This window comes from Antedon bifida, chromosome 5 (assembly GCF_963402885.1).
Source record: "Antedon bifida chromosome 5, ecAntBifi1.1, whole genome shotgun sequence".
Classification (NCBI taxonomy): Eukaryota; Metazoa; Echinodermata; class Crinoidea; order Comatulida; family Antedonidae; genus Antedon; species Antedon bifida.
Genome location: NC_136230.1, coordinates 3,046,544 through 3,060,460, shown reverse-complemented (window position 1 = coordinate 3,060,460; position 13,917 = coordinate 3,046,544). Strand labels below are relative to the sequence as shown.

Below are 13,917 nucleotides of genomic sequence, written 5' to 3'. Positions count from 1 at the left end.
AACAGATTGGCCCAACCTACAATTGAAGAAAAATACTTTACATATAACCCACTACATCTTTTAGGAGATTTTTCAATATGATCAAGATACTGTAAAATCCCAAAAAGAAGCCTATTTCAAAACAGTATTTGTTTGCAAAAGTAATCTCGAAAAGGAGGATACAAATGAAACAAACTGAATATTATCAGTACCGTAGTAGAAAAACTTACTGACAATACATTTGAAATGTTCTATTCATTTGCTTTGCTAGGAAAATAAAAGTAGATATTTCTTTGTTTATTTCCATTCATTATAAACATTACAATCACCATACAAAGAATAGATAAATCCACTAACAAATTCATGCAGAAAATATTTCAAAATTTAATTAAATGTTATATTATTAAAGCATTCATTCAATAAAGCCTTTATCTTTAAACATTTAATATAAGTTTTTATATAGTGAGTATGGTAATAATTGACTCCGACAACTGGCATAAACATAAATTTAGTAAAACAATCCTACATATCTTTTTTTTAAATGCAATAAAATATTTAAACATAACTGTGTCCCACCATACAACATGACAATTTGACTCAGCATTACTAAGATTGAAGTTACTTGCATTATACAATACCTAAACATTATTATAGTGTTTAACTATTTCCTTTTTTTATTATAGGCATACAGATGTTTGATATTCTGCCCATATATCCTGCTGAAATGAAAAGGTACATCATTTCAACATAATATCTTTGATCATATCATCATCGGTCAATACTTATAGTAATAAACATAATAATTATGGTGTATTTTATTTATCTTTGCTATTTTTTAAATTGTAGTTTAACCATATTTTTACACTTTTAAAATTAATATAATTCAGTATTTTTGAATGTGATTTAGATTATGAATAAATTTAGAATACAGAACAAAATTGTTGATTGTACACTGCGTGTATGTAAACTGGATTTATTGTCGTATTTTTAATGATTCAAAATAATATTTATTTTGCTTCATTATTAAAGATGTATTGTCCCTCAAAAACATGAAAAATTAATTCAATCAGAATTTTTTTCAGGTAATACATTTTTTTTCAATCTAATTTTTGGTCAATGTGGATAACTATTATGTTACAATAAAATGGAATGGAAAATTTTTTTTTAAGAATTATTTTTTCAGGGGGACAATACATCTTTAAACATTAAAATTGATTCATTTAATTAAACAACAATATAATAAATGGATGAGAACTGCTGCTGTTGATTGACTACTGACTGGGATGATTTGTCATGGATTTTGAAACAAGGGACGACCTAAAATGACGAAATGAAGTGCTGAACTCTGATGTCTTTTGCAATATTAAATTGATAAAGTTGATTTTTATTATTACTGTTAACAAAACAAAAAAAACAAAAAATTAACGGTAAAGAGAAAACATTATCATATATCTATATAACCTATGTGGACTATCATCAGGAATTAAAGATATAAAGGTATAAAAACGTATTTTACTAAAACAATAAGAAGATTCAAATGTTGTAAGCCTACATATTTACAAAAGGAATGGAAAACCCAAAGATGAAATGAAAAGCTGTTGTCAAGCGTCTTTAACTCCTATAATTTGTAAGATTGTTGAGAAATTGCTTTGATGTATCTAGAATAATATAATAATATACTAATTACATTTTTTCAGTTTGGAATTAAACAAATGTATAATATTGAACTTTTCCTTTCTAAGGTTTTCATTCATGGGCACAGTTAAAGGCTGTAAACATTTTAATTTTTGTTTTCTTGACTTTTCTTCTGCACTGGACGGTGTCTAATAAAAAGAACTTAATAACTCAGTAGCTGTTGGTGAAAACACCAATGGATTACAGATTTTATTTCAAATAAAGCGCAAGTCAAAGTTGGTGATATTGTAAATAATATTTCTTCTTTTTTAATTTGCTGATGATCACACCTTATCACGTCCTATAAAAATAGTGATTGTATAATGCTTCAAATAGATTATATTTAATTGCTAAATGAGCAAATGTCAACAATCTTAAAACCTTAAATCCTGTACAATGTGCCATAATATTCTCTATATTTACATACACACTGTAACTTAGTGAACATTGTCTGATTCTTGAGTAATTCCAGTTAACTTGTCTTTACGTCTTGTTACATGCATTATATAAAATATGTCTTGGTCAAGTTGAACAAAGCTCTATTACTCCTAGTGGTTAGATTGTAGTGTGGACACCATTTGAGAAATATTATGTTTAGAGAATAAAAAGTATACAAAGGAAAACAACAAGGAAAGTGATTTTAGACACACTTGGGACATAGGGCCTACCTTATTTTTATAGTTTGAAAGTGCTAGAAATATTACCTATTGGTTGATTGATCACTTTATTTCAGAATAAAAATTTCATACAATTAAAAAAAAACGGAAAATCACACTTTAATAGGATTTTTTCTCTCAAAACCTATTTGAAGACTCTATTGAAGACTTGTTTGAATTACATTTAAACTTTTATTAGGATTTAAGGTGTTGAAGGGTTACTATAGTTTTTTTGGTTTTGTTGGAATTCAAAAGGCAATTCATAATTCTTCCCAGAAAGCAAATTATTATTTACGATACAACTTTCCTACTATTAACTCAGACTTGGAGGCCTAGGATATAGGCCTAGGGCCTAGGCTAGGCTTAGTTTAGTTAGTACTTGGTTGGCCACTATCTAGCCTATACTAGGGCCAGGCTACTTAATTACTAGTCTACTATGCTATGCCGAGTTTCCTACACAAGTTACACATTACAAAAATCACCTATTATGGACAACATAATGGATGGCGCACTACTCCAATAAAATCCCCTATTGTGGACAAAAAGTCACCTATTTTGGACAGCCAATTATGAAAGTCACCTATTATGGACAAACAACAGCGCCCTCTAGTCCCTATTGTGGACAGAAAGTAACCTATTATGGACAGAAAAGTAACCTATTGTGGACAGATTTCACCAACCCCGCTCCATTTCGACGATCGAGCATTCTCTACTTCTACGGAGCGCCATTTATGCCTTTATTTACTTCCGAATTAGAAATAGTACTACGGTAACTGCACCAGTGGACCAAATTTAGCACCGGTGGAGCACAGTGATATAAAATAGAAATAAGTCACTAATTTTAATATCTTTTCGTATGTTAATACACTGTGCTCAGTGGACACAATTTGGCGCCAGTGAGGAGCACAGTGATATAAAATAGAAATAAGTCACTGAATTTTATAATCTTTTCGTATGTTAATAACACTGTGCTCAAGTGGACCCAATTTGGAGCCAGAGGAGCACAGTAATATAAAATAGAAATAAGTCACTGAATTTTAATATCTTTTCGTAACACTGTGCTCAAGTGGACCCAATTTGGAGCCAGGAGAGCACAGTGATATAAAATAGAAATCACTGAATTTTAATATCTTTTCGTATGTTAATACACTGTGCACTTGTGGACCCAATTTGGAGCCAGGGGAGCACAGTGATATAAAATAGAAATAAGTCACTGAATTTTAATATCTTTTCGTATGTTAATACACTGTGCTCAAGTGGACCCAATTTGGAGCCAGGGGAGCACAGGAGTGATATAAAATAGAAATAATTAGTCACTGAATTTTAATATCTTTTCCTATGTTAATACACTGTGCTCAAGTGGACCCAATTTGGAGCCATAAAAAAATCTGTTTCGCATGGCAACGAAATATCGAGGCGCGTCCAAAATATGACTGCGGTAAATTTGAGCGAAGCGAAGGTACGTGTTGCTTGGTGCTTGGCTGCCTAGGCCTAGCGTAACATTAAAGCGAGTGAGGACTTTAAAAACTGCTATTTATCTAAATTGACCTGGCATTTTAGTAAATTACTTTAGTAAATTACTTTCAATAAATCTATAATTATATTATAATCATGAATCATTCCTAATTCAAATGCAAAATGTGCAAAATAGATCAAAAACTATACTCGTTTTGTAGTTACGAATATGACTGGTGATATTCGTCAACACGAATACGCTTTACGAATATGAAATGGGGATCAGCTCAAAAGTTTCACAAATGTATGACGTATCCGTTTTCGTTATCGTATTCGTAAGGTTGCGAAACCTCCCTATAGCTCGATGATAGTTCACATTTTGATACAGTTCATGCCATGTACTTATGGTCCATGATTGAACTACACTAAAAAAGCACTCAGACTGAAAAGCCGACCCAGTATAACCATGGACCTATAATAGTATTAATAATTATTATTACTAGAGGGTGAGCTCGCTTCGCTCGCTCCCCCTCTAGGAAGTGTAGACGATGGTTCTCGGAATGATAATGTCCCCTTTGTGGGACAACGTTGATATTGTCATCCAGTAGAAATATGTTTATAAATAAATAAATAAATAATGTTCTTCTTTTACGTTTTCGGGATTTCACTCGATTAATGTCTTATCATCAAATCTCCCTATGTAATTTTATAATACTATTCCCCACAATATATTCCGATTCTTTATGGCGTATATTTAATTTGATCTTTATTAATTTGCAGTATAATTTTTATTTTTTAACTACTGTACCTTTCACACGCGCGCGCGGTCCGTTCCTAAAATAAACAAAAAACTAAAATGGCTATGACTAATGGCCAACTTAAGCTCCAGTCCTACTATAGTATCTGTTTTTTTCTTCCGTCTTCCAAAGGGACACTGTATTGATTGATGGAAAGTGCCTGTTTCCAGTCACCTTTAGGGTCAAATCTATTATTTTAACTGCTCCCTTGTGTATAAAAGAGAGAAAATAGTTGAAACCAAATTGCTGCAAGGTGAACTTATCATAAACCCGGAAATAACTTGACCGCCAAGAATTGAAATTGAGTAGAAAAGCTACTGTTGAAATCATAAATGTTGTTAAAAAACTCTTTATAATATCTTGCTAAGATAGAAATATGGAAAAATAGTAGCGTCGAACTGCACATTAATGTTATCAAATCTACGTTTCGCGGTACATCTGAGATAGATAAGGTAGGTATCCAAGGCGGAGATTTGTACCGAAGTTTTTGCATTGTGCTCGCCTATGTCAGAATTAACCATAATTTATATATAGATTACTATTACAATTTATTTATAGATCCATGGTATAACATCGTAGCCTATCAAAGACCTCACATTAATTTAGGTAGAATTGTTATGCAAAATCGATTTTATCGGCACGCTCGTTCTATTGTCATTTGTCGGTTATAATATTGTAATGAAAACATTTCTTTTGGTTTCGAATGTATAATAATATAAGCAACTGAAGAAGTCAAGCTGACAGCTAGACGAAACTGTTTTATTGGTTTACCATCAAAGAACTACTTATATTATTATAATATTGTAGTTTCTCCAGAAAATCAATTGGCGTCATACATTTATTGTAAGGTATAAAGTTTAAAGCTATCGGACTTCGCCATTTTGTTTGTTTCGTTTCGGGAGGAAAAAAGATATAGGTAACAGGTAAGATAAGACATAAATTTAAATTTACCATTTAATATAAGTAAAGGATTATCAGTAATATAACCTATAACCAGAACCGGAAAAAATAAATATAGGCTCTATTAAGAGAGCGCTTATTTTCGACTATGATTTTTTTTTTCTTTTAAACAACCCCTCACTGGGTATGTGACAGTTATCGTCAAATTAGGGGACAACAAAGTTACAGGTACTGCACAATATTTGTGTAGGCCAAGTCATATAGGGAGGTTTCGCAACCTTACGAATACGATAACGAAACGGATACGTCACACATTTGTGAAACTTTTGAGCTGATCCCCATTTCATATTCATAAAGCGTATTCGTGTTGACGAATATCACCAGTCATATTCGTAACTACAAAACGAGTATAGTTTTTGATCTATTTTGCACATTTTGCATTTGAATCAGGAATGATTCATGATTATAATATAATTATAGATTTATTGAAAATAATTTACTAAAGTAATTTACTAAAATGCCAGGTCAATTTTGATAAATAGCAGTTTTAAAGTCCTCACTGGCTTTGATGTTACGCTAGGCCTAGGTAGCAAGCACCAAGCAACACGTACCTGCGCTTCGCTCAAATTTACCGCAGTCATATTTTGGACGGCGCCCTCAATATTTCGTTGGCACGCGAAACAGGTTTTTACTGGCTTACGAAAACGAATACGTGTGCGTGACGTATCCGTTTTCGTTATCGTATTCGTAAGATTGCGAAACCTCTCTAATAATATAAATAATAAAAAGCAATGAGCATTGTGTGGGACACCAAACAAGCATAAACAACAACAGTTATTTATGTTTTACTTTAAAAAGGACATTGTTTTCTATCAGAAAGATTTGCTTTTAAACGACTGGAAATACCATTATGGATTCATGGTCGTTTTTCACTATGATAGTGATGTAATATAATATAATATCTATGTAGAACAGAAATGTCAGTGGACATATTAGGGACTTTACGAAATACGACGGGACCACAGGACGGTGCTCATGAATATTTTATGCATGAGCTTTAACAAAGTGAGCGGAGGCTTAGCGTGAAATTCCGTCGTCTTAAGGGAAAGACAAGAATGTAGTAGGCCTAATTGCTGTATACAGAAAATAGTCAAGCTGCAGCTGCCAATGGGGTTTTGGTTAAATTTAATCGCTTTTTTTGTCTTTGTATAAGTGAAATCATTATATTTCTACCAAAGTGAATAACTATTAAAACTGCAACCTATTCAAAGTCTAATTTTATTTATCTTCATTTGTCATATTTTTGTGGTACAACACATCTTTTAACTATTATTAAAACCAGTTTACGTAGTTATTTGTTTTGCGTGTTTCGTTTTGAGGCCTATTTGTGATGATAGCAGAACATTCGAGGCAGGGAAAGAGTGGATTTACAATTCACTTTTCCTTGGTGGTAGCAGAAGAACTCAATGCCAATTAACGCAAAACCTAACTAAAATATCCCGCTGCAATTTAACGCTCTATTAATTATTCTATATAGATATTATAGCTCGATGATAGTTCACATTTTGATACAGTACCTAGGTCCATGGTTGAACTACACCCATGGTTGAACTACACTAAAAAGCACTCAGATATTTACTGAATAGCCGACCAAGTATAACCATGGACCTATAATAGTATTAATATTATTATTAATAATTCATTTATAGATCCAGGGTATAACATCGTAGCCTATCAAAGACCTCACATTAATTTAGGTGATGATGATGTAGGCATAGGCCTATTGTTATGCAAAATCGATTATTCGGCACGCTCGTTCTATTGTCACTGTTTGTTTGAGTTCCATAATCTACATAAACCGTTCGGTTATAATTGTAGTTTCCCCAGAAAATCAACTGGCGTCATACCTTTATTGTAAGGTATAAAGTTTAAAGCTATCGGACTTCGCCATTTTGTTTGCTTCGTTTCGGGAGGAAAAAAGAAACGAAACAAGCAAAATGGCAAAGTCCGATAGCTTTAAACTTTATACCTTACAATAAAGGTATGACGCCAATTGATTTTCTGGGGAAATCTTGATATAAATTTAAATTTACCATTTAATATAAGTAAAGGATTATCAGTAATATAACCTATAACCAGAACCGGAAGAAAATAAATATAGGCTCTATTAAGAGAGCGCTTATTTTCGACTATGATTTTTTTTTTCTTTTAAACAACCCCTCACTGGGTATGTGACAGTTATCGTCAAATTAGGGGACAACAAAGTTACAGGTACTGCACAATATTTGTGTAGGCCAAGTCATTAATATAAATAATGCAATGAGCCTTGTGTGGGACACCAAACAATCATAAACAACAACAGTTATTTATGTTTTACTTTAAAAAGGACATTGTTTTCTATCAGAAAGATTTTCTTTTAAACGACTGGAAATACCATTATGGATTCATGGTGTCGCTTTTCACTATGATAGTGATGTAATATAGAGAAAAGAATCTTATGATGTATCGTATCAACTTCCAATAACATGTTTCTTTTAATTCAGAAATGTTGTTATCGTAAACCTGTAGGCCTATGTAGAACAGAAATATTAGACATATTAGGGACTTTACGAAATACGACGGGACCACAGGACGGTGCTCATGAATATTTTATGCATGAGCTTTAACAAAGTGAGCGGAGCTTAGCGTGAAATTCCGTCGTCTTAACTTTTTGATGACGATTAGGGAGGTTTCGCAACCTTACGAATAGGATAACAACAAGCACGAATGTGCGATACTCGGGGTACAGCAAAAGAAGCTGTAATGACGTCATAAGACCGGATGTAACGTCACATACACATCAAATACGGCTATACGGTACCATCTTCGAAAGTTAAAAAAAAGGTTTCGCCCGGGCTCGAACCGGGGACCTTCTGCGTGTTAAGCAGACGTGATAACCACTACGCCAAGAAGCCGCATATAACTACATAACGCTGTGGTGTGCGTCACACATTGTGGCTTCTTAATTAAACAAATTAATTAACAAAAAAGCACGAATGTGCGATACTCTGGGTGCAGCAAAAGAAGCTGTAATGACGTCATATGACGGGATGTGACGTCACATACACATCAATAACCTCTACCAAATACGGCTATACGGTACCATCTTTGAGACATGATATGGCTGCATCCGGTTTGAAATTTAAAAATATGGCTCTATAGCTTTGAGGACATGTCCCTATAGTATATTCATGCCCAATCCCAGCTCAATATTACAACGAATAAGGGAGGAGTAGTACTTTAAAAATCGCACTTTTTACTTAATAGTGTCCAGATGGAAGAAGAGGAGAAAATGAGTAAGTCCTAGACTCGGGTACCCCGAGTAATAAAAACGGATACGTCACACATTTGTGAAACTTTTGAGGTGATCCCCATTTCATATTCGTAAAGCGTATTCGTGTTGACGAATATCACCAGTCATATTCGTAACTACAAAACGAGTATAGTTTTTGATCTATTTTGCACATTTTGCATTTGAATCAGGAATGATTTATGATTATAATATAATTATACTTTTATTGAAAGTAATTTACTAAAGTAATTTACTAAAATGCCAGGTCAATTTTGATAAATAGCAGTTTTTAAAGTCCTTACTCGCTTTGATGTTACGCTAGGCCTAGGCAGCCAAGCACCAAGCAACACGTACCCGCGCTTCGCTCAAATTTACCGCAGTCAATATTTCGTTGCCATGGGAAACAGATTTTTACTGGCTTACGAAAACGAATACGTGTGCGTGACGTATCCGTTTTCGTTATCGTATTCGTAAGATTGCGAAACCTCTCTAATATCGGACGAAAACCCTACTTTTTTTTTATCCGCACTTGGCGGATAATCCCTTGTTATTGTCAGGATATTTTATTTTTTTTTTTTGGTTATCTGCAACTTTTGTTTTTTCAAATTAACGACGCACGTGCGTTAACATTTAATAATCGTGTGCTATAAAATGGGTAATTTAAAGATGTATTGTCCCCCAAAATCATGAAAAATAAAGATTTTTAAAATCGGACTTTGAATAGGCCATTTTGCAGTTTTAATGAAGTTGTTCACTTCCATAAGAAAAAAAGCGGGGGAAAAAATTATTTCACCTATAAAAAGACAAAATAAACAGTTAAATTACCAAAAAACTCATTGTCTTCCAGACAATTTGACCATTTTTTGCTTTAAATTACATTTTTCTCAGGTAAATAAATTTTTTTCAGACCCAATTTTTTGTGAGAGTGAATAACTATTATGTGACATTAAAATAACATATTCAACAAAAAAATTTAAAAAAATATTTTTTTAGGGGGACAATATATCTTTAATGGAATTTTGTGCAAAAATATACCTATTTTTAATCGGTTATAGCTCGTCATGGCAGGTAACCCCCATTTTTTAAATTTGATTATGGAAGCCATGAGTTGTAGATATCATCAATTCATGTAAAATTTATATCTACCCGATGTTTTGACGTCACCATGTGGCCACTCGAATTTTAAAAATAGAATTTTTTTCGCTTTAGTACTAGTTAATCCCAATTCATAGAGCGCATTGCACTTATGCTTACCCCATTTCGCCATAGATTTATATATGTTCTTTCTCAATCAATATTCTTTCACATGAGTTAAAACAATTGGAATTTTTATTATGTCATCATACAAAAAATTAGAATAACGTTAACTTAATTTCGTCTATACAGTATATTTCAATCTGTTGGAATGGAATGAAAAGTGACCCACATGTTTACAACTTATTATGAAAGCTGTTGACTTGCAGATATGAATTCATATAAAAATGGTGTCTATCGGATGTCATGACGTCGTCATATGGCCAGTTGAATTCAAAAAGTGTGATTTCCATCCCTTTCGTAAAAATTCAGCGCGTTTAAAATAGCGCGAATCTCAATTGTTCGTACCCAAAATTCTTCAAATTTTAATTCCTAGTTTTTATGCAATAGATACATTGAGAGAGATAATAATAGTCTTGCATGAATGATGCGTTTTAAGATTTGAGAGAACAGGATTTAGATTTTGTAATTTTGAGATGAAATAGTGATCAGGGACATCGGCAATGTTTTAATGTGATATATATGGATGTATTACCATGGATTAAGGAATAGAAGGATATGCATCAAACACGCTATTTGAACTCCGTGTCTCTAACCGTGGCCCTCTATAGGACGCTGCGAATCAACTGATACATTTTTTTTATAACAAAACATAGCCATGTAGACATAGTATGCACAGTCTGATTTTTCTATTGACATGTCTGTGCGTCGATGAATAATAACAAGACTACGACAACAATCAGACTACGAAAACTTCACTTTCTTACGACCGTAATTTTAAGTAGTTGATAATATTAATAAAATATGCAATTTTTATTTTTGAAGTATCATTATTGTCCTGCAACCTCCTGAAATTAAAAATTGCGTTAATCTATAGAATATTGAATTATGCATTTGACGATGTATGTTGTTACCGTCTGCTGTGGTTTGCAGTACAACACATGTGTTTTTAATATATGGCTTAGCATTGGTTTCTTCATGAATCTCCTTAATTATCGATGTGATTATATTTAAGGTGTAGTGCCTGGTGATTTGCTAGTGGTTATGTCATCCATATCACAGCTAATCACCGGGGCTAATCGAATCAAAACTGCGATCCCTGATCCGGGATTGGCTGACTATGTATATAGTCACTGACTAATACTAGCGCTCGTTTTTGAAAAGTAGACGCGAGGCAAACCATAAACAAACGAAGCATGGATTAATCAATAAAAGTTCCTTGTCCATTATTATTATCATTCCCACAAGAAGTAGACAAAGGTGAGTATATAGATCATGATTACACGTTGTAGCTACTACACTTAAAATATAGCCTATCAATGTCGGCTAATCATATAGGGTTTACTAGTAGGCCTTAGCCTAGGCCTAGTATCCTTTCTGATTTTGTAATTTCACATGTAGGCTACATGTAATTATCGATGTTATTATATTTAAATTGTAGTGCCTGGTGGCGTATTTTTTTTCCAGGACGAACGTGGGCAGAAATGAATAATTCATTACCTTAATTATTTTCTATTATAAAGAATTGCAAGATAGCTGATCTACTTCCTAAATATACTAAACCTAACCCTCTAAATAATCTCTCTCAACTATTAAAAAAAACATGTTCTTGAAAGACCTCGAACCGAGGGCTCCAGTGTAATAGGTTAACGCCTTTACCACTAGACCAAACATTTCGGTTGGCAAACGCTGTTTACAAAAATGATTTAATCTCTTCTTTTTAAAAAAAAAAATTACGTGGTTATGTCATCCACATCACATCCAATCATCGGGCCTAATTGAATGAAAACTGCGATCCATGATTGGCTGGCTATGTATAGTTGCGATACGTCACCAGTGACTCTACTACACTCTATGGCTTTTGAAAAATAGACGCAAGGCAAACTTAACAATGAACAAACGAAGCATAAAAGTACCTTGTCTATTACTATATTATTATTCCCACAAGAAGTAGACAACGATGAGTATATAGATCATGATTACAGGTTGTAGCTAGCTACATACTACACTTAAGATTAGCCTACCAATAGGCCTACCTAGGCCTATATATCAATGTCGGCAAATCATAGGGTTTACTAGTAAGCCTAGAAGGCTTGGGCCTAGTATCGTTGCTGATTTTGTAATTTTACATGTAGGCTGAGATTTGTTTTCTCAGATGTAGGGCTACTACAGGTCATAAAATGCTACTTTAAGGTCATAAAAACATTAGCGTAGATCAATCGTAGCAGATTTCGAACATGGCAAAATTAATGTTTTTTAAACCCAAAGGGTGCTACATCGAAACACAATTTGTATTTAATCTTGTAATTACATTTCTTAATAATCTTGTAATATTTCTGGGAGATCGTTTAATTTGAATAAAGATAAGTTATATTAAATTCATCGCATAAAGTTTTGTTCGTCGCCAGCTAGCGCTAAAATATAAAATATTAATCACGCCACCAAAGATAAGAGCGCACGAAAGCATAGCCAACAAGGTTGTTGAGCATGCGCAGTAAACAATATATTAGGCACGCGACCGTTTCGTTGTTAACGACGGTAAATTAAACTGTGTTTATTTTTTAACATTGTGGGCGGTCCGCGCTCTGTCGGTTAGAGTCATGGAAGCTTTGATCTCAAACTGATGCATATCCTTCTATTCCTTAATCTTAATCTACTAAAACCTTAGTCATAGATCGTTTTCGTTTGCAGCACCCACACTCTGGAATTCACTCCCCGCACAAATTAAACACTGCTCTTCTGTTGCCTTATTTAAAAGATTGCTCAAAACTTATTTTTTCGACCACTAACATGCATAGCGCCTTTGATTTTGTACCTCGGTCTTTGAATTGACGCTTTATAAATGTTGATATAATAATAATAATAATAATCCATGGTTATCCCATCTCATTTTTTTAGCAAGTTAGCCTTGTACAGATCGTCTGTGACAAAAATGTTTTTCAACAATTCATGCTTTTGACTTGGTAAAACTTCACGACGTTATACACTTTTTAGAGAAATATTTTGCGTATTTTTTTATGATCAAGAAATACCACATACACAAAAAAAAAATGGAAAACCACTAAATTTTCTACCACTTTATTGTGTTAGGCCTAACTGACATGGCAAATGAAGAGGAAGAAAAAGACCGATATACAGAATTTCTTAAGAATCTTAGTGATGAATATAAAGGTGAAAGGTGTCGATGGTTAAGATTTCTTCTTTGTGACTATCTCTCCGAATCACTGTTAACCAAAAAAGATGTTTTTGCATTTGATTTATTCAATCAAATTCGAGAGAAAAACATTATAAAACACCCTGAAGTGAACCTTCTCTCAGAGATTGCCGAAGTGACAGGTGTGCCGGCTGCTAAACTTGTCATCAAAGATTACGCAAAGGGTGTCAAACGAGGAAGAAAACTTTCAACTTATCGAAAAGCATTGTTTGAAGCTCTAAAGGAATTACAACCTGGTGATTTTCGCAACTTGAAATCTGCCTACAAACTAAACAGATGTTGCTTTTACGATAAATGGGATCTAGTACTCCACTTGGAGATAAAGGGACAGCTAGACAAAACCAAAGAGAAAATAAAAGAGTTTGCAGATATTCTCAGCGACACACAAACACAAGAAAAACTGAGTATGTTTAAAACCTCATTTCTTTTTAATATTAAAAATACCTGACTGTCGGTATGTGTAGACATTATTGTTTTATAAAAAATAATTATATTTACATTGTTTTCTTAGGTAATCTGTCAACATTAACAGAGACTAGAGACAATTTACAATCGACGTCATCAGTAGAGCAATTAGGTAAATTGTGAATAATCAAGTCCAAGAGTTACTCAACTCTGTTTGGCTTATTTTTTAGCTTCATTTGTCAGTACAAAAAT

At 33.3% G+C, this 13,917-nt stretch overlaps 1 non-coding gene across 1 annotated transcript; it reads right to left on the bottom strand.

The window, feature by feature from the left end:
• Window positions 1-8,342: 8,342 nt before the first annotated feature.
• Trnav-aac (transfer RNA valine (anticodon AAC)) lies at window positions 8,343-8,415 on the bottom strand. The gene has a single exon. It is a non-coding gene; the product is annotated as a tRNA-Val (tRNA).
• Between the last annotated feature and the right edge of the window lie 5,502 nt (window positions 8,416-13,917).